This window comes from Ursus maritimus, unplaced genomic scaffold (genome assembly GCF_017311325.1).
Source record: "Ursus maritimus isolate PB19 unplaced genomic scaffold, ASM1731132v1 scaffold_6, whole genome shotgun sequence".
Lineage (NCBI taxonomy): Eukaryota > Metazoa > Chordata > Mammalia > Carnivora > Ursidae > Ursus > Ursus maritimus.
In genome coordinates this window covers 31,835,950-31,854,509 of record NW_024426774.1, presented here as the reverse complement: position 1 = coordinate 31,854,509, position 18,560 = coordinate 31,835,950, and the positions used below count along the sequence as shown (strand labels likewise).

Sequence of the window (18,560 nt, the reverse complement as noted above, 5' to 3'; positions counted from 1 at the left end):
TGTCAAGAGAGCAAGGGCCTGGTGCAATGCTCCTTTATTAATTATGGGGAAGTGATGTATTGGCAATGATAATGCTTCTCTCGGAAAGGCCAATGAATTATTCGTCGATTGCTGCATTAGATTTTTCCCAACTCAACCTTAATGCTCAGCTTTTACTCCTCTGTGTAGTTTAGAAGCGGCACGGCTTTCGCATTAAACAGCTTCTTGGTCTTTATTCCCCAGGTGAGCCGCAATCTTTGAAGGAAATACCAACACGGAGACTCTTTCAGAGATCTTGGCTGGGGAATACCTCTCCCCTCACCCCCACATCCTTATCTGCTTGTGTCAGCGGCTTCTAGCCACGGTGCTGCTCTGCATGTCTATACGTAGGAAAAACACAGTGAGGATGTAGGAGAAAATCATTGATACATCCCCAGGTCCCTTTGCTAAGCGAAAGCTTCCTTTAGCAGAGGGCTAGAAAGCGGAGGAAGAGAGATATATCTGGATTAACAATTTCAGAGGTGAGAAATGGGTAGGCAAGCCGGGGTGAGGGTTCTGCCTGTGGGAGAGGCGAGGAAGGTGGAAAAGAAAAGTTGCAGCGCCCGTCTGCGCGTGTAATCGATGGGCTGGGTGCCCGAAAGAGCGCTAGCGCGCGGCCAGAACGCACTGCGGGGCCGAGGGCCGGGAGCAAATCGAAAAATCGTCTCGGCGGCGGAGGCTGGGAGGCTGGGAGGCTGGGAGGCTGGAAAGGCTCCCCCCCGGCTCGGGGCCCCAGAAACGCGCCGGCTCTCCTCCCGGGCGGTCGCCGAGGGCGCCGGGGCTCGGCGGCGGCGGCGGGGCCGAGCGCGCGTGTGAGCGAGTGCGAGGCTGCGGGCGGCGGGCGGGCGAGTGTGCGCGGGAGGGAGGAGGAGCGCGCGCGCCGCCCGGGCCCCGGCCCTCCCAGCCTCCCGGCCTCCGCGCCTGCCTCCCGCCCGCGCGCACCGGCTGCCCGCAGCCGCCGCTCCCGCTCGCGCCGGCGCTGCACGGGAGCCTGCCCGCCGCCGCCCGCTTTGTACTTCCCCCAGAAGATGGGAGCGACCTCTTCCCGGCCGGGAGCTATTTAAAAGGAGGGAGTGCGCCGTATTGCCTGCTAGCGTGGAGGAAGCGGGGAAGGATCCATCCACACTCCCCCAAACCAGGTAGGATCTTAGGATGGGCAGCAGAAGGGATTTGGTCAGCTACCGCCAACTATTTTCCATTTCTTGTTCATAAGGCTACACTTCCCTCCGCTTGGCCGAAGGACCGGCTGCTGAATTGTATGTGTGTGTGTGTGCGCGTGTGTGTGTGCGCGCGCGCGTGTGTCCCTACACGTTTTCTGGGGTGTCCGCGCTTCTCGGGGGGCGAAATTGCTCGGGCTGGTGCGTCTGGGCGTGAGTGTGCCTGCCTGCCAGTGCCGGCTGCCGGAGGAAGGGCGGGCTGCTGAGGAGAGATGCTGCACCCTGCACGGCGCTGGGCTCGGAGGCTTCAGGGCGCGAAGAGCTAAGTCCACCCGGAATGCAGCGCTGCTGGGGATCCAGGCGTCCCCACCCACTGGGCTCTGCTCCGCGGTCATCCCACCTCCTGGTAATCCCTGGGGTCTTCCCCAAGGCCACACTCGCGAGTCTCTTTTCCGGCCAGCTCTGGGTGCTCCTTCACCACGGACTGCGGAGAGGAGGGTGTTGTGGCCGGGGCAGGAGGAACAGGCAAGGGGGAATTACAGCGGGGGAGTGGGCTGAAGGGTCCCCGTCTCTGGGCACTGTGCCGGGGTGTGCGTTGGGGATTCTGCACGCACAGGCATCTTTCCTCCACGAGATTCGAAGGGAACTTTGCAGCTGCATTATCTGCCTCTGGAGCTTTGCTGGCTCTTGGGGAAATGGTCTGTGTTCTGAGATGTGAGGATATCCTTCTTGGCTCCTCCTTAATGAAGAAGAGGGAGGTCTTATGGGTGGACAGTCGGCTAAAGAAACCAAATCTGCCCAGACGATGCTTTAAAAAAACAGTATGTGTGCATCCTTGATTTTTACCCCCCCCCCCACCATGGATTCTGTTGACTATTTGATGAATGACTGGGGCTGGCAATTTGTATTTCCCTCTCCAGACAAAGTGGCAGTGGTTGGGTTGAAAGCAGAGTGATCGAATTTAACAAAGAATTTTTTGAAGAGAGCAATAGTGCATGGTGTCCGCAGTCATTGGAAAGAAAGTCATGCTTTGCCCTAGGTATCTGTTTAACCCCCCTTAGCCTGGCTCCCTTGCCGGCGCTCTGTATCTTTCCTGCTAGTCAGCCACTAGTGGTTGTGACTGTAACAATACAAACTTTGTCCTGCTGGAGGTGTAAAGACTAAAAAGAGAAAAAAAGGATATCAGTAGGAGGTGTAGTGGAAGAAGCTTTTTAAAAAATGACAGATGTGGTAAAGCCAGTCCTGGCGTCCAGACCATGGAGGAGCTAGCAGAGTAGGTGGGTTCTGATCAGATCTGGGTACAGGCATAGCTTGAGGATCTCCAAATATAAGCAATCGGAGCGCCCCCAATCCAGCATCTGTGTGAAGATCTGCTAAGGGAAAGGGGGAGCGACCAGGAGGGGATTCTGCAAGTATACCTCCCCCCCCACGCCTCCCCTCCCCAAAACACACATACACACACTTGCATGTTTTCTCTTTCTCTCTCAAAGCTACTCCTGCAGCAAGTCGGGAAAGGAGGGTAGAAATGTATCTAGATGTTCCATTTACTTCAGATAAGAAAACAAAACCAGAATAGGGGTGATGGCTTTTAGGTTCCTCTTTCAAATCCTGTGTTACTTGGATTTAGCTCTCTGGGTTTGCTAAACTTGCTTAATTGGCTGCTTAGGCTGGTGTGAAAGGAGGAAGGAAGGGAAAGCTAGCTCCATCTTTGGGGCCTTGTGAGTGAGAAGGTGGGGGGAGACCCACTTACTTCATCAAGAAGCAAGATGTGTTGTCTTGAATGGTTTTCATTTTACAAATTCCGTCTGCTTGAAGAATTACATTTGATTCTGAGGGCTGTTTTGCTAAGATTTCTCCCACCTATTAAAAAAAGAGCCCTGATTTTTTTTTCTCCCTAAAATGGCTGTTGTCTTGTATTAAATATGGAATGATTAAGTACTAGGGAATTAAGGAACTGGGTAGAGGTAAATTGTTATTGACTATCGAGCTGTGCCGGGTTGCAAAGGGTGCAAGTGTTCATGACGATCAGACTTCATTTACTCTGTCTTGGAAGCTTCACAGGGCTGGAAGAGGAGAGTAATGAATTAAAAGAATGTGAAGGCTGTGCTTTACATCTTTCTGTCTATCATTCTGTCCATTATCTACTTACCTGTCTATCCATCGGTCTTTCTCTTCTTTCTATTTATTTTATCATTACTATTGAATGGTTTTTGCTCTATCGTTTTGGATTAAAGATTAAGAGCTAGCTAACCATTTTGTTGACCATGAAGGGGAAGAGAAGTGATAGCAGCACTTTTACTCCAAATAAAATTACAAAAGGGAGATGAAGTATAGTCAGGACTGTATGCAGGAATTACATTAATTGCTCTCTCAAGCTTACTATGTTTTGAAAAAAAAATTCCAAGAGAGCTTCAGCATTTTGTTAGCAAGCTATATTTAACATGTTTTTTATCGGACAAAAATAGACTTTTATTTATCTTGCAAAGTAAACGCATGGTTTCTTCCCTCTCAGTATTTAATCTGTTTCTTTGAAAAAATAAATGATGATAAAAGCTCTGCAGATCCAATGAGGTTACATTCCTGCTTTAAAGCAAGTTAAAGCGTTCATTTAGGTCATGGCTGTGTTTCTCCCAAAGTAAGTGCATTTTCGGACTTTGCCATCTGATTTTGGTGTTGCAGTTCAGTGAGAGGAGTCCTTTCTCCATGACACCTTCAGGTAGAGGGAGCGTAGCATGGAGGTAAGTAGCAAGCAGGCTACCCCAGCAGCATGGAAATAACCAAGGTCCAAGTTGAAATAGAAATTAAACCTGGAAAAAAAATACACGATTAAAAAAGGGTGGTAGAGCACCTATCTTGCATGTTTTGTATTTTTGCAGTGTGAGTGTATGTCGCTTTTAACCAAAAATTAAATAGTTGCTTTACATTTGCCGAGAATTTAAGAATCAATGTGTTGCTATCTCTCTCTTCTTCCTGCTCTTTTCATCCTCCCCCCCTTTTTTTTCTTATAAAGGATAGATGACTCTTGCCAAAACATCTTCCAGTATTGTCCATACCTCATACTTAGACCCCTCATCATAACCTCTACCAGATAGTCTCCCATCTGATCAAATTCTCCTGCTCCCTCTTGTGGCAAATACTCTCCCTGACTTTCCCTAGATTTCGGAATCAAGGCTAACATCGCTGACCGCTCCGTAGCTGCCAATCACTTGGGTTCTAATCTCAGTAATACTTGTGGCTAACCAAGCCAGTGGGCTGCTGAACTAGCCGTTTCAAGTTTTGTCTCGGAACAAAGGCATGTCTATCCCCTAGAGACATACTTGAGATTTAGTGGAAGTAAATGTCAGGTGCTTTCTGACCCATTGGGATGGAATAGATTCGGGAAATGTGAGCTTTCAGAGTTGGCCTCTGAGATTTTGATTTGGACTCGGAGCTGGTCCAGTGGGGCCTCATTAAATGCAGTGAGATGATTTTCAGTTTTCTTTCTTTCTCTTTTCCCTGTGTCTGTGTCTCTCCATCTCTCTCTTTCTCACTGCCTCCCTCCCTCCTCAGGTTCTCATGCGTGTGCGCGCACACACACACCCCACAGAATATATTTTATACAACAAATATTTTGAAGACTTAAACTAATCAATAATTAGTTTTTCAGTAAGGTTTGTACATCGAACAACCTATTTTCTGAACTGGAGACTCCTGGGGTAAGCTACTCTCCCTGGCATGTTTTCATCAAGAGCAGCTCAGAATGCAAATGAGGAGATATGGTGCCTTCTTCCAGTGTGTTGGCTCAACTTGGAAGACAGTTGCTTGCAGCCCTTGCTGCCTCAAGTGTTTCGTGTAGACGCTCCTTGCTGACAACTCATATGGAACTCCGAGTGTTTTATACCCGCATCTGTGACTGTCCTTTGGTCTGTCTAGCCGAGAGAGTGTAGTACAGAACAAGATAGACAAAGGTTCAAGAGAATCCCATTTTCTCTTTACCTGAAACTCTCTAGCCAATTTCAGGAGGAGGAGGAGGAGGAGGACATGTGGAAGGAGAAAAGTCCTGACTGGCAGTGAAGTGAAGGACATGTGTTTGCGGTCAGGGGCAAGTACGGGATAGGCAGCTGCCCGTAAAGCGATCTGGGGCGGGGGGCAGAACATCCTGGGGTTGGAAGCATTTCTCCATCCGCCAACATAAGATCAGAGATTCTCACTCTTAGACACTCATTTGAATAAAAGGATTCCATTCTGGTAGATCCCTAATAAAATGCAATGACAGCACTTAGGAAAGAGCCACCGTTAGTCCTTATGAAGCGCTCTCATCTGTTCGTTAACTTGTATTGGTTTATCAGGTCAGCTGACAGAAGAGTCCCGAGGGCCTGGAACACAGGAAGGTACAGAGGAAGTGAAAGTAGTTCGAAACTGGGTTGGTGCCCAGTTTGTGCCCTCAGGGGCTCCTTCTGGTGGGGAAGTGTGAGGACCTGCGTGCCCAAGAACCGGGCCGCTGGTGGAGGGAGTAGACAGCAGCCAGACAGAGCCAGCAATGCACTTCCTCACTGAAGTTTTACTTCTGGGGTGGTAAAGGTATCAAACATTTGATCCTTTCCGGAAGGTGTAGCCTTTCGCGTTCTTCTGAGAATAGGCAAAGTTATGTTCCCCAGTGTGAAATGATATCCTTAAAATCTTGGATGGCTTCTACTATACGTCGTTTTGGAATAGTCATACCTGTAACCTACAAAATGCATATGCGATACCAGTTCAGACAGATGGATTCTTGCATATGTGATAGAGATAGAAAAATAAATTTAAATATTGGAGTTCACCTTAATTTAAAAAAAGACAAAAAATAATCACTTAGTAGATGTCGTTACATGTGAAGTCAGAATAATAATTTCTTCATTGAATCTAATGTGAGATGAAGTCAGACAGACGAGAGGGTGATTCAGCAATTTATTCCAACCCCAACATGGTATTTATTGAGCACTCACTGTATGCAAGGCACTGCACTGGCTTTTCAAAGAATGCAGATGATGAAGAGGAGTTATTTGACATTTGCTGAGCTCCCGTTGTCTGCTCAGGCCCAATCTTAGCACTCTGAATGTGTTTTCTCATGTAATGCTTGTAAGTGCCCTGCAAGGAAGGGTCCTTATCACGATTTAAAGACGACGACTATGTCTCTGTTAAATAACTGATCCAAGAGTTAATAGATGATCCTACCAGTTTTTGATCCTGTTCAGAAGCCATGTTCTTTGTGCCATGCTCTCTACTCTTAGGGCTGTCGTAGTCTAGAACACCTAAATGCTGAGCCACCTGGGAACTATTGCTACCACTATCTAATGAACAAAATGCCGTTAGAGTTGAAAGGAAGAAGAGAATCTTGGAAGAGGCTTCGTGGAGGAGGAGGCATTTCAGTTTATTTTCAGAGAGTGAAAAGGGCTTCTAAAATAAATACAGTCAGGGCACCTGGGTGGCACAGTGGGTTAAGTGCTGGACTCTTGGTTTCAGCTCAGGTTTGATCTCAGGCTTGTGAGATCCAGCCCCGCGGCCCACCCTGCGTGGGGCTCCTCCATCAGATTCAGCTTGAGACTTTCCTCTGCCCCTCCCCGCCGGCCCCCCACGTGTACACAGGCGAGCTCTCTCTCAAATAAATAAATACATCTTAAAAAATAAAATAAAATAAAGCCTAGCTATTTTTGAAACCTGTAAACCAGCCCCAGCTACTTTATGACAAGGACAACCCTGGGGCAACGTTAGGGCCATTTCCAGACTTTTCAAATCAGCTGTGTGTCCCAGTCAGAACTACGCCATGGGAACCGTGGATCTAGAACAAATGCTAGCATAAGCCACTGCACCCATGTATTTTACAAGTGAAACCAAAATTCAGGGTGAATTTCCAGCATGGCCTTTAAAGTGAAACACTGCAACAGTCTGAGAGGTCAGACAAGGGACAGACCACCTGCCATCCTGTTCCTCCTTTAATTGGATGGTTATGTTTTCTGGGCCATTACAGGTGGTGTTTCGTTTCTTTTCTTTTCTTTTTTCTTTTTTCTTTTTTTTTTTGGCACTGAATGGCTCTGGTGCTTTCTCCCTTGAGCTTCTTGGACTCCTCTTCCTCATTTCTGCTTCCCCATAAAACACAGGACCCAGGGCCCGCTGTGGCTCTGCCCTGCTCAATGTATCGCATCCAGTCCCACCAGCAAGTTTAGAAAATCAGACTGCTTACCCTGCCTGCAAACCTAAACTACCTGCGTAGACCATGGTAGGGCCCCAAAGTGAACAGCATTGGGCAGGGACAAAAGGATGGGGTTTGGAGACGTGCTCCGTCATATATCACATGTCTCTCCGACGTTCCAAGTCACTCTTCCAGAACAACCTGCCTGCTAGCTGTTGGGGGATGTGAGCTCCCTACTGGGCAGAGGTGGTGGCTCTTTTTTCCCCTGACCCCTCACTGCCTCTCTTCTCCTGGCCCTGCACCTGTCAGTGGCCCCTTCTAAGAGCTTCTCCTTCTCTTTGCTCTTGCTGCTTAGAACCACAGCTAGCTCTGGAAGGAGCAGCAGAGATCAAATAGTTCTTTCTAATCAAAGGAGCAAATGAAGACCATGTGAAAGTAAATGACTTTTGAGAGTGAAACAGGAGATAGTCGAATTCAGAGCTAGGGTTCTGAGGTCATGTCACCAAAGTCCCATCTTCCTTTTGTGTGCGATAATGTAGAAGGCCTCCGGAAATGTATCTGTGTTTTCTGGCCTCAGGACTCCCAAGATGTCTCCTAATGATCCCCCAAGGTGGGAAGAGAACAGTGGCTTTGACTTGAAGATTCAGGGTATTGATGAACAAAATGAGGGACTCTGGACTACTCAGGCTCAAGTTCTCTGAGGTCAACAGGCATATCATGACAGTCATAATATTTATTTGGATTCAACAAATGGCATATTTAACATCGTGCTGGGGACTTCACCTCTCTGTGCCTCATTCTGCTCATCTGTGAAATGGGAATGATAACAGTAAGAAGCCACGTGGGGGGTTTTGGGAGGAATAATACATTAATACTTGTAAAACATTTGGAGCGGTTTCCGGCACGTGAGTGCTCAGTAAGGATTTGTTTTTATTCCTTGAGCTGAACGGTGAGTCTCTGTGCCTACCCGCGTGCCTTTCTATGAACGTGCTGATTGTGGGAGGTTGTCACGGAGAGAAGGAAGATAAGGACACGCATAAGGACACACACCAGAGGTCACAAAACTTGTTTCTCAAAGGGCCACATAGTAAACATTTGGAGGCCACAGGGCCCGTGACAATGACTCGACACTGCCGTTGTAGTGTGAACGCACCTATTGACGATACTTACGTGAATGGACATGCCGTGGGCCATAAAACATTTTTTATTGACCCTGGAATTTGAACATCATATAATTTTCACATCACGAAATATTATATTTTCATTGTTTTCAATTATTCAAAAAGTAAAAAAAAAAGAAATTAAGGAAATGGGCCTTAGAAAAATAGGTGGCAGGCTACCATTCAACCTGCTGGCCCTAGTTCACCAACTCCCGACACACAGCTAGACTGTGAGAGACACAAAGGCACTATCAGTGGGCTTGAAGAATCCTAGCAGTGGGGGTTGGTGTTGTGCAAAGAGAGGTGGCCTAGAAACTGAGACCTTGTTTTACAGCCTAACTCTGTCAAATCTGAGATGTGTGGCTTTGAAAAAGCTTTTTAAGTTATCATGGCCTGAGTTTTCGTGTTGGGAAAAGGGCGTAGGGATAGAGTTGGATGCTTTCATGGGCCTTCCTAGCAGTAAAAGCAGTTTTACGAAGGGAAATTGGACATTTAAGATGGATCATGGAGGGCCGATGGAAAAGCATGAGAAAGGAAAACATGGTACATATTTGGGTAATTTTTATTTAGTAGCTCAGCTGATTACCAGGAACAGTAACCCTGGGAATGTGGACATGTGCTGTATTATGTATGCCGACCTTGAGTGCCAAAGTGAGGGATTAGGGTATTATAGCTTCCTATTGTTAGCAAAATTCCCCGTTCTACAGACCAGGCTGAGAAAGGGAAGATGCTTTGTCCAAGGCCCCAGGACTGGTCCTTCAGAGCTGAGACCAGCACTCATTTCTTTTGGCTCTCAGACCAATGATCCTTCTGTCCACCACATTGCCCCCAGCGCAGTGGCAGAATGCAGTTACATGATTGTGACCTTAGAAGGGCAAGTCTCAAAAAAATTACAGAAGCCGCTTTGATAGTTTTCTTTTTTTAAAAAAATATTTATTTATTCTGGGGGGGCGGCCTAGGGAGAGGGAGAGAGAGAATCTCAAGCGGACTCCCCGCTGAGCAAGGGGAGCTTGTGGGGCTCAATCCCAGGATCCTGGGATCATGATCTGAGCCAAAGTCAAGAGTTGGCTGTTTAACCAACTGAGCCACCCAGGTGCCCACCTGTCCTGTGTCCCCCACTCTGCTTTGAGTATTTTCTAAGCATGATCTCATCCCCCAGCATATCTAAGAACATAGGTCTGTGAGTAACCCCATTACAGAGAAAGTGAATTGCAAAAAGTTTAATCCAAGACCTGGGCCTCCAATAATCTTTGGCCTGGCTTCCTGCTGACTATCTTAATTTTCAGCTCACATGTTATTTCCTCAGCAAAGCCTTCCCTAATACCCAAGTGGGTCAGGTCCTCCATTACTCCATTACTTACTCTTGAACAGTGTTTTACCTTTACAACATTTATCAGAGTTGATAATGATGTTTCTTTTTGAAATAATTTAAATTAACGTCTGTCAGCTGTCTTCCCAGCTACATAATACATTCCAGGAGGGGAGAGATTGTATCTGTTTACTTCATGGCTCTAGCCCCAGTGCCTCTCCCACTCCAGACACAGAATAGACATTCAGGGTTTGTTGAATGAATGAGTGACTGTGTGTTCTCGCATAAGTTATTGATACTGATAAAAGTGGTCGTTGCTTAAAAGGCAGAAGTTACGGGGCGCCTGGGTGGCACAGCGGTTAAGCGTCTGCCTTCGGCTCAGGGCGTGATCCCGGCGTTATGGGATCGAGCCCCACGTCAGGCTCTTCCGCTATGAGCCTGCTCCTTCCTCTCCCACTCCCCCTGCTTGTGTTCCCTCTCTCACTGGCTGTCTCTATCTCTGTCAAATAAATAAATAAAATCTTAAAAAAAAAAAAAAAGGCAGAAGTTACTATCTTCACTTGCTAATGAAATGATTCAATGATTGGCATTTCTTCCCCTGACTTTTTTTCTCAACTCTTCCACTGGCTTCTCTCCAATCCTGGCCTATCACAAGAAGACCATAACATAATAGTCTCGGCATGGTTACTAACATTAAAATCCTAACACTTCGGCCAATATTTAAACAATTCTTCAAATATAGGTATAGGGGATTGGTGTAAAGGACATATTCACTAGATGCTTTATCTGGCGGAGAAACTATATGTCCCATAAACTGTGCTTAGGGATTTGTGTAAAAATTTCATGTTTTCCTATAAGCTATTCAATTATTCCTACAAATACTAAAGTTTGGCCAGTTCCTTTCTAAGCTGCTTCCATTTAAAAAATTTATTTGTTCTCTGTACATATGTATATATGCACACACATGGTTTTAGAGCCATGTCACTGTGTATATTGTCAGGAACTTTAGAAAATTGTTGCAAAGAGTATTGATGAAGGGTCACCATTGCATGACCATCTATTAACTTGAGTTTTTTAAAAAATTTCTTTTTACTTCCTTCTTCTGCTCTTTGCAAGTGCACCTTATTCTTTCAAGGACTGTGATTTGACACTGTGAAGGAAAATTTAAAAGACTTACAAACTTCAAGTTGATAGGGTTCCATCTCCTGAAAAGCAATCTACTTCAAGATGAAGCTTAATGACTCAGGGAAAAAGCTGATGAAATTCACCAGCCTCTGCTCACATAACCAGCATGTTCCTTGTGAAAAAAGATTTTTTTTTTTTTAAAGGCATTCTGGATGTTCCCATCACATAGCTTGAAATTAGATTCTGTATTAAACATCCCTAGTCCCAAGAGGCAGACTAGAATACAGAAAGCGACTACAAAGATTTACCCTTCAGTTGAGGTGAACAGAGGGAGTGGTGATACCCCATAAAGACCCTATAATTTAAAGAGCACACCTTTCCTCACCACCCAAGGATTCAGGTTTTGGGGTTTACATTTCTATATATTGTCTACTCTATTCAGGAATTGTGCATGGAACCTCGATAGAAGGTCTCCAAGGACTTCCATTTATCCTGGGTCTTTGTCACGTGTTGATGTAATGTCGGAGCAACCCTTAGCTGTTTCTATTCAAAGAGGGCAGAACTAGCCCTTGCAAAATTATGAAGTAGGGATAAGTTACTCCCAATGTTTTAACCTCCTCTTTGCGGGGGGGCAGGGGTGCTGTGATCTCCTATTAGGGTCCATTCTTCTTCATCATCCTCTCTCCTACCTTCCCCCCAGCTCATCAAGGAGCTCCCCATTTTGATGCTGTCTGGAGTCCCAATCTGTGAGAAAGAAAGCCCTCCTGATATATTATTTCACATCAACATTCTACCGTATGGCAGGAAACACTGTCTTCTAATTTTTAGGCACTACCTTCGGTCAGGTACCTTGTGTAAGTGCTCTGCTCTGCAGTCTGTTTGCTAAAGATACCCCCACCCCTTCTTCTCTGCACCCAGTTCTGCCCTTTGTGCCACTATCCCTATCGAATCAGCTGGGGTGCTTGTTAAAGTTCAGATTTGGGTTTCCTCTTTAGAGCTACTGGACATCTGATGATAGCACCCAGGTATCTGCATCTTAATTAATCTCCCAGGCGATTCGTAGGTGAAGTTAAGTTGAAGAAGCCGTGCTCTTTGCCTTTATGCACATCATTCCTTCCTTCTGGAATGTCCTCTCATTCTCTCCAGTTTTCATCATTCTTCCAGTCCTCTCCTTTTAGGGACTCTTCCATATCCTTCCTAGTACTCATGGCCATCGGAGCTACTGGTTGAGTTGCTTGAACACTGTCAGTTGGTCAGGAGCAGGTGCAATTATCTTTGTAATGCTGACAGTGTTTGGTTTGGTGCTTTGCCCATAGACGCCACTCAATGAATGCTTGATGAATAAATGACTGGTTCACTGTCTAGAACTAGAAATATAGAGAGGGCTGTGCTGCACTCAAACACACACACACACACACACACACACACACACACTTCTTAAGGTGAAATATCAATAAGCTAGTGTGGAAAATATTTATAGGAAGTAAATCTTTTTTGGTGACCCAGATATAAACGCATGCATGTGACCTCATTTTTTTGTTCCCGGTGTGTAAGGTCAGACATCAAAGAAAGGCGGCTCTTTCTCTTCAGGGTGGATGGTGAACAAATTATTATCTGAAGCAGTTGTTATTGTCCATCATGAGGCCCCTGAAAGATGCACAGCGTACAGACAAGGTGCTCCAAGGCCTCCGGGACCTGACTACGCTTGGAAACCCTGGGTGGTAGAACTGGAGGCTGAGCAGTCGGAGGTTTCTAGAAACCTGGGTGTATTAAACCGAGAGCTCAGGTGCATTAACCTGGGAGCGAGGTGGTCCATCTTGAGTGGGTCAAGGTGCACCCATGATCTCACTCTCTGAATGCGCGGAAAGTCTCTCCTTTTCTGGAATTCTCTAGCAATAAAAGAGTTCTGTTCCAGAAAGGCCACTCACACCTTGACTTTTGTAGTACCCCACTAGAACATGGGCTTCTTGGAGGATATTATCTTATTCATCTTTTTTTTTTTTTTTTAAAGATTTTATTTATTTATTTGACAGAGATAGAGACAGCCAGCGAGAGAGGGAACACAAGCAGGAGGAGTGGGAGAGGAAGAAGCAGGCTCATAGCAGAGGAGCCTGATGTGGGGCTCGATCCCGGAACGCCAGGATCACGCCCTGAGCCGAAGGCAGGTGCCTAACCGCTGTGCCACCCAGGCGCCCCTATTCATCTTTTTAACCCAGTATCTGGTGTACGTGAGTGACTAAGAAAGCTTGGCAGACAAAACCATGAATGAATGTGTTGTTTTCCTGTTTCTTTGAATTCCTTACTGGGTTAAAAAAAAAAAAAAAAAGTCTTGACCCCAAGACATCAGATTTGCGAGCTGTGTTGAAATTCTCGAAAAAAAAAATTGATTTATTGCTATTAGAGCAAAATATTCACTTGCTGTGCTAAACTTCAGTATCATTCCCCACCCCACCCACCTTTTAGTTTAGTTTTGCTTGCTCACTGCTAGGATTTCTTTCTCTATTTTCTTTTCTCCTGACCAAATGGAAAAACCTTGAGATGATTACATGACTTTGGAGTGATTTCAGACCTCAGATTTTAGCTGATGATCCCCCAAATGGATCATCTTTCCCTTGCTACGTGATGAATAGGAGTGCTTACGAAGCCCTTACTCAGGGGACAGGGAGGCATGAGACAGGAGAGGCAAACGTGAAGGCTCTTGAGAAGGTAATGCAAACTACGTACATTTATTCACGGGAAAGGAGGGCAGCGTGGAAAGGTTGTTCTGCACTAAATATCTAAGTAGGGAGCTCTTTGCTACTAGAGGACAGTATTGTTCACTGAGGTAGTGAAAACAAACAAAAAGTTGCTGCCATTTTGGAAAGCCTGGTGGCATAATTAATGCAAAGTGCCTGCATTAAAATCCTGGTTCACTTCTGTTTGTATGACTTCAGCCAGTTTACTTTTATGAACCGTTTATGTTTCTCATTTGTAAAAGGAGAACGATAATCCCTCCTTGCTGTATTGTCAGAAAGGTCGGGGATAGTGAATGCAAAGCCATCAGTAAAGCGCCTGGGACAAAGCAAGTGATCGGTCAGTGGTTTCAGTCATTATTGTCGTAAATGCCAATTTATGACAGTAAGTGGGGCCCTTACTCTGCCCTTGGCACTGGCAAAATGAATCTGAGGACAGTCCTGGCCCAAGATTAGCAGAGCAGCTTCCCTTTGAATTCCTCTTTATTTATTTAGTATTGAAAGACTCTCTTCATTCCCCAGCTTTCTTTCTCTTACTCCTAATTCCACGCCGGTATGCAGAGTTAATATATTTAAATTTAAATTCATGATGCACTTTCCCGTTTACGAGGCTTCTGTAATGGAGCTGATTTGGGGTTGGTGCTTGACCAGATGTCTTCTTATTGCACTGGAAGGAGAAGATATGCTTTGTTGAGGATGTCTGAAATATCAGGACCCTCTCCACAGAGCAGATGAACTTGGCATTCCAAAAGAAATCATGAAGCTGGGGCTCTTGGAGCAGTACCCGCCCGCGGGTGCTGGGGAACACCAACGTCAGAGCCCCACCTCCTCTGTGCTGGAGGTCAGTTCTTCCAGCCTGAGGTTCTCTGCCCATGAGCCTGAATCACATTTCCTCTCCTCCACTTAATACTGACATTGGCTTTTCAGGGTGATACTGACATCTGCTCATTTTAGGGGCATCTGCTTCACGCAGGGCACATTTTTAAATGCAAATGCCTGGTCCCAGCTCCCAGATTCTGATTCACCTTCAGAAATTTGGTGAGTCAGCACATGATCCTATGAGAATTATTTTATTCATTCAATAAGCAGGTTCTATGAATCATTTATGTGCCAGATTCTGCTTCAGGAACTGGGGATCCATCAATGAACAAAAGGGACAGAAATCTCCACCTACACAGAGTTTACATCTATCGGAGAGAGAACGGCGATAAACAGAACCATGAAATAAATTACATTAGCACATAAAGAGGAAGAAGTTCTATGGAGAAAAACAAAGTAGGGGAAAGGGCCATGGATTACATCTCATGACTTTTCAATAAGTTCTTCATTATTTAAAATCCTAAACTCCATTCTCTGGTTTTGGCCGTATTGCCGGACCATCACCCCGGTGGCTTCCTTTGATGAATGAGGTGAGTGTCTTCTGACACGGCACAGCACCCCGACTGTGGTCTTGTACGTTCAACGAGAGGGCGCGAGCCCCTTATGTGACCTCTCGCTGCCTGTGCTCTAGAGGACCTGTCCCAATTTATGAAGCAACAAAGAGGAAATTCTCTCTTTGAAAAGAAAAAAAAAAAGGTAATAGCAGAGAGTCCTTGTGGGAACAGAGCTCCTTTGTAGCATGTGGTCACGGTCTGTTAGCCCGAGGTTGGATGCCCCCCACAGTAATTTGCACCCTAGATGGATGGTCAGATAAGGAAAATCATCCTCTGGCATCATCTCTTTGTCTAAAAGCACTCGAAAGTGCTTGCCTCGGTAGTGGCTAAGAACTTATGGTTGCTTTAATGTTGCCTTAGAAACAGATTAATTGCTTAGCTTTGATGCTTTCAGTCCGCAAGAGTTACACAGAAGGGAATTCCAGGTCCTGAGGAGGGAGAGTCAAGGAGTTCCTTTGAATCACCCCAGCTGCCAATCAATAGAATGAGATTAGGCTGCCTGTGCCCTGGGCTGGCGGGAATGCCAAACGTATTTCTTCTCTCTGAGCCAGGTCCTCCTTGGTGGTCAACAGTGTCCCCAGCTTCCCACAAGGAACCCATTGCTCTGCTGCCTGACGACTCTAAAGGCCTCTGCAGTGGGGCGGGGGGGGGAGGGAGAGGGGGGCTCTTCCTCACTCTTTACAGAGGCGGTTGGCTAAAAATCTGTCTTGTGGGTGCATGTTCCCTTCCTCTGACCTCTCCCTTCAACACTGGTGTCTGGGCTTTTTCAGTTGGATCTCTTTTCCCCACCCTTCCTCATGCGCCATTCACATCTATACGCTGCAGGTGCTGGGGTTGTCTGTCGGCTTCAGAATAAATAGTGAGCAGAAGACAATCTGGGTCTTCTTGCTACTGTGCTGAAGGCTCATTGGGATGATGTAATGGCTCTTCCTAAGCAAGCATTGGCTGAGGGCGTAAGAGTTGATCTGAAAGCACCGTGGCAACCAGCCTACCCCTTGTTACAGAGTTCAGGAGATCAGGGCAGAATATAAAAAAGCCAGGCAGGGAGCAGAACTACAAACCAGCAGCGTTGATTTCCTGCTGAATTGTTATGGAAATATCTATTTGAGGAGACAGTGGGGAGGGTCAGGTAGATCTGCTTGAATCTGATGATAGAGGAAAGACCCTCAAAGGAAAGAATGAAGAAGGAGCTCTCATTTAGATGATATCTGTCACCCCTCCTCCCAAACATTTGAATTTGGTATTAATTTAACAAAGAACGAAACTGAAGTCCAGAGAGTTCTTTCCAGTTGCTCCATTGCCAAAAATCTGTATCAGTGTTTTGTGTCCACTGATTTCACAAATTACAATACTACCACCTTTTGAATATAATGGTGATGTTTTGGAGTTAACCTCAGAAAGCCCCTTCCTTTTTCTTGGATAGGAATTTTTACGGTTGCATCCCCTCTTAGACGTCTGTACCCTTTTGGCTAAGAACAACTGTGAGATGTGGGTCGGGGGGTGGGCTTTTTTTTTTTTTTTTTTTTTTTTGGCTGACCTTAGAGATTGCCCTGAGAGTGTGTGCAGGAGGAGGTGGCCAGGTCATTGCTAAAAACCTGGCAGGTGAAGGGCAGCTGTCTCTAGAAACATGCCGGCCCGCACGTGACATCGCAGCTGTCGATGTCTGTCTGTTGGAGTCTCTAATCCATAAAATATAAGCCAGGCTGTTGGAAACCTTCCATGGGACTCTTGCTCCTGGGGCCCTCCTCACCCTGCATGGAAGCCAAGAGGTTTTCCAACAGGCCGGTCCAAGCCCAAATCCGGTAGCTCTCTAAGATGACTTCATACACTATCAGGGATGCTCTCATGGAGCAGTTAATGATATCAGTCCTAGGGACATTCCAGGGTTTGGACCTCAGTTCAGGAGTTTTCTATCTCTGTGACTTCCAACAACCACTTACCCTGTCTGAGCCTCAGGGATCCCATCTTCGAAATGGGCTTATAGTATCTACTGCATCGGGTCATTGTTATTGCACAGCTCTAGGTGATGCCATTCTCATGGACCGTAATGGAAGTGGCAACACCAGGAGCTGTGTAAAATAGCAATGCTGGTTAGTGTACGTGTTAGATATAATACTACATATAAAGAATTCAGCATAGTGTTTGCTGTCATGTTTACGAATAAAACCTACTGTTAATCTCTTGGGCAACTGACCATGATTTGGTGTTGTGCCATTTTGACATTTGCTTCTAAGAAAGAAAATAGTTTTGGGCACAGCAAACACAACCCTCAAAGCCCTGGAGGTAAGAAAATATTGTCGTGGTCAGGCAATAGAAAGAATTTCCATATTCTAGAACTCAGAGGTTAGATCCGAAAAGATCTGAACCTCCTATTGAGGGGATTGGGTTTGTTTTTAGGGCAAGAGGCAACCAATGAAGAGTTTTAAGGGGGAGTAATAGAGTCAGATCTGTACTTTAGGAAGCTCGTTCTGGCTGAAATGTGAAAATGGAATGATGAGATTTGGCAGGACTTGGAAGGAAGTGGTTGATTATATCAGCCCTAGAGACAGGCACAGGTTGGAATCTCTGTTCTGTGTTTATTCTCTCTTGTCCGTACTACTTTCTGGGAGAAAATACTTAACCTTTCTGGTCCTCACAGGTTCCCAAGACATTTGAAGTTGTAAATCTTCCAGAAGGTCACTACAAATTGTTTCTTTCTCCTTTTTAAATTTGAGATCTCTACTCTATCATTTTTTATACCTGCCAGGCATTGGGATGATTTATAATTCTGACTTTTTTGTAAAAGGCAAAAACTGGTCTTGTTTCCACCCTTATCCCTATACTCTATTCCTCATGGAACCAGCAGAAAGGTGCTTTTAATAGGAAAACCAGCTGATACCACCTTTCTGATCAGAACCTCCCTGGGAGTCCCATCTCTTTTACAATCAAAGCCAATGCCTTCTGGTAGCCTCCATGCCTCTCATATCCCCAGTATGTTCCCAGCTCCAGAGCCCTGTTCCCCTGGCTCATGGCCCTGTCATCACACTGGTTCCTCTGTGGTTCCTAGACTATGCAAAGACAAGTCCCGCAGGGTCTTGGCATTTACTTGGAATTCTCTTCCTAAAGATATCCACAAGGCTTGGTCCCTTCCTTCGGGATTTTGCTCCAATGTCTCCTTATCAGAGAGGGCTTCCTTAACCATCCAGCATAAAATCACGGATGCCATGTGTGTGTACACGCACACACTCACACATGCAGACTCCCTGTCCTACTTAACATTGTTTTCTGCCCCCACCTCTCCAGCACTTTTTAGCATCTGACATTTATATTTATTTGTTTGTTTCCTCCCTGATAGAATATAAGGTCTGCAAGGACAGAGACTTTTTTTTTTTTTTTTTTAATTTTCTGATGAACTCTTAGGACCTAGAAGAGAGCCTAGCAGGTGATTCTAAAACATGTAGTTAGGCGGCACTCATAAATATTTGTGGGATAAATGGCT

The 18,560-nt window shown here is 45.7% G+C and overlaps 1 protein-coding gene across 2 annotated transcripts in view; it reads left to right on the top strand.

The window, feature by feature from the left end:
• Positions 1 to 990: 990 nt before the first annotated feature.
• SLC8A1 (solute carrier family 8 member A1) overlaps positions 991 to 18,560 on the top strand; it is a 317,880-nt gene continuing 300,310 nt past the window's right edge. For both annotated transcript variants that reach the window (XM_008700195.2, XM_008700194.2), the window contains exon 1: positions 991 to 1,157. The gene's annotated coding sequence lies outside the window, so the exon portion shown is untranslated. The remainder of the gene's footprint in view (positions 1,158 to 18,560) is intronic.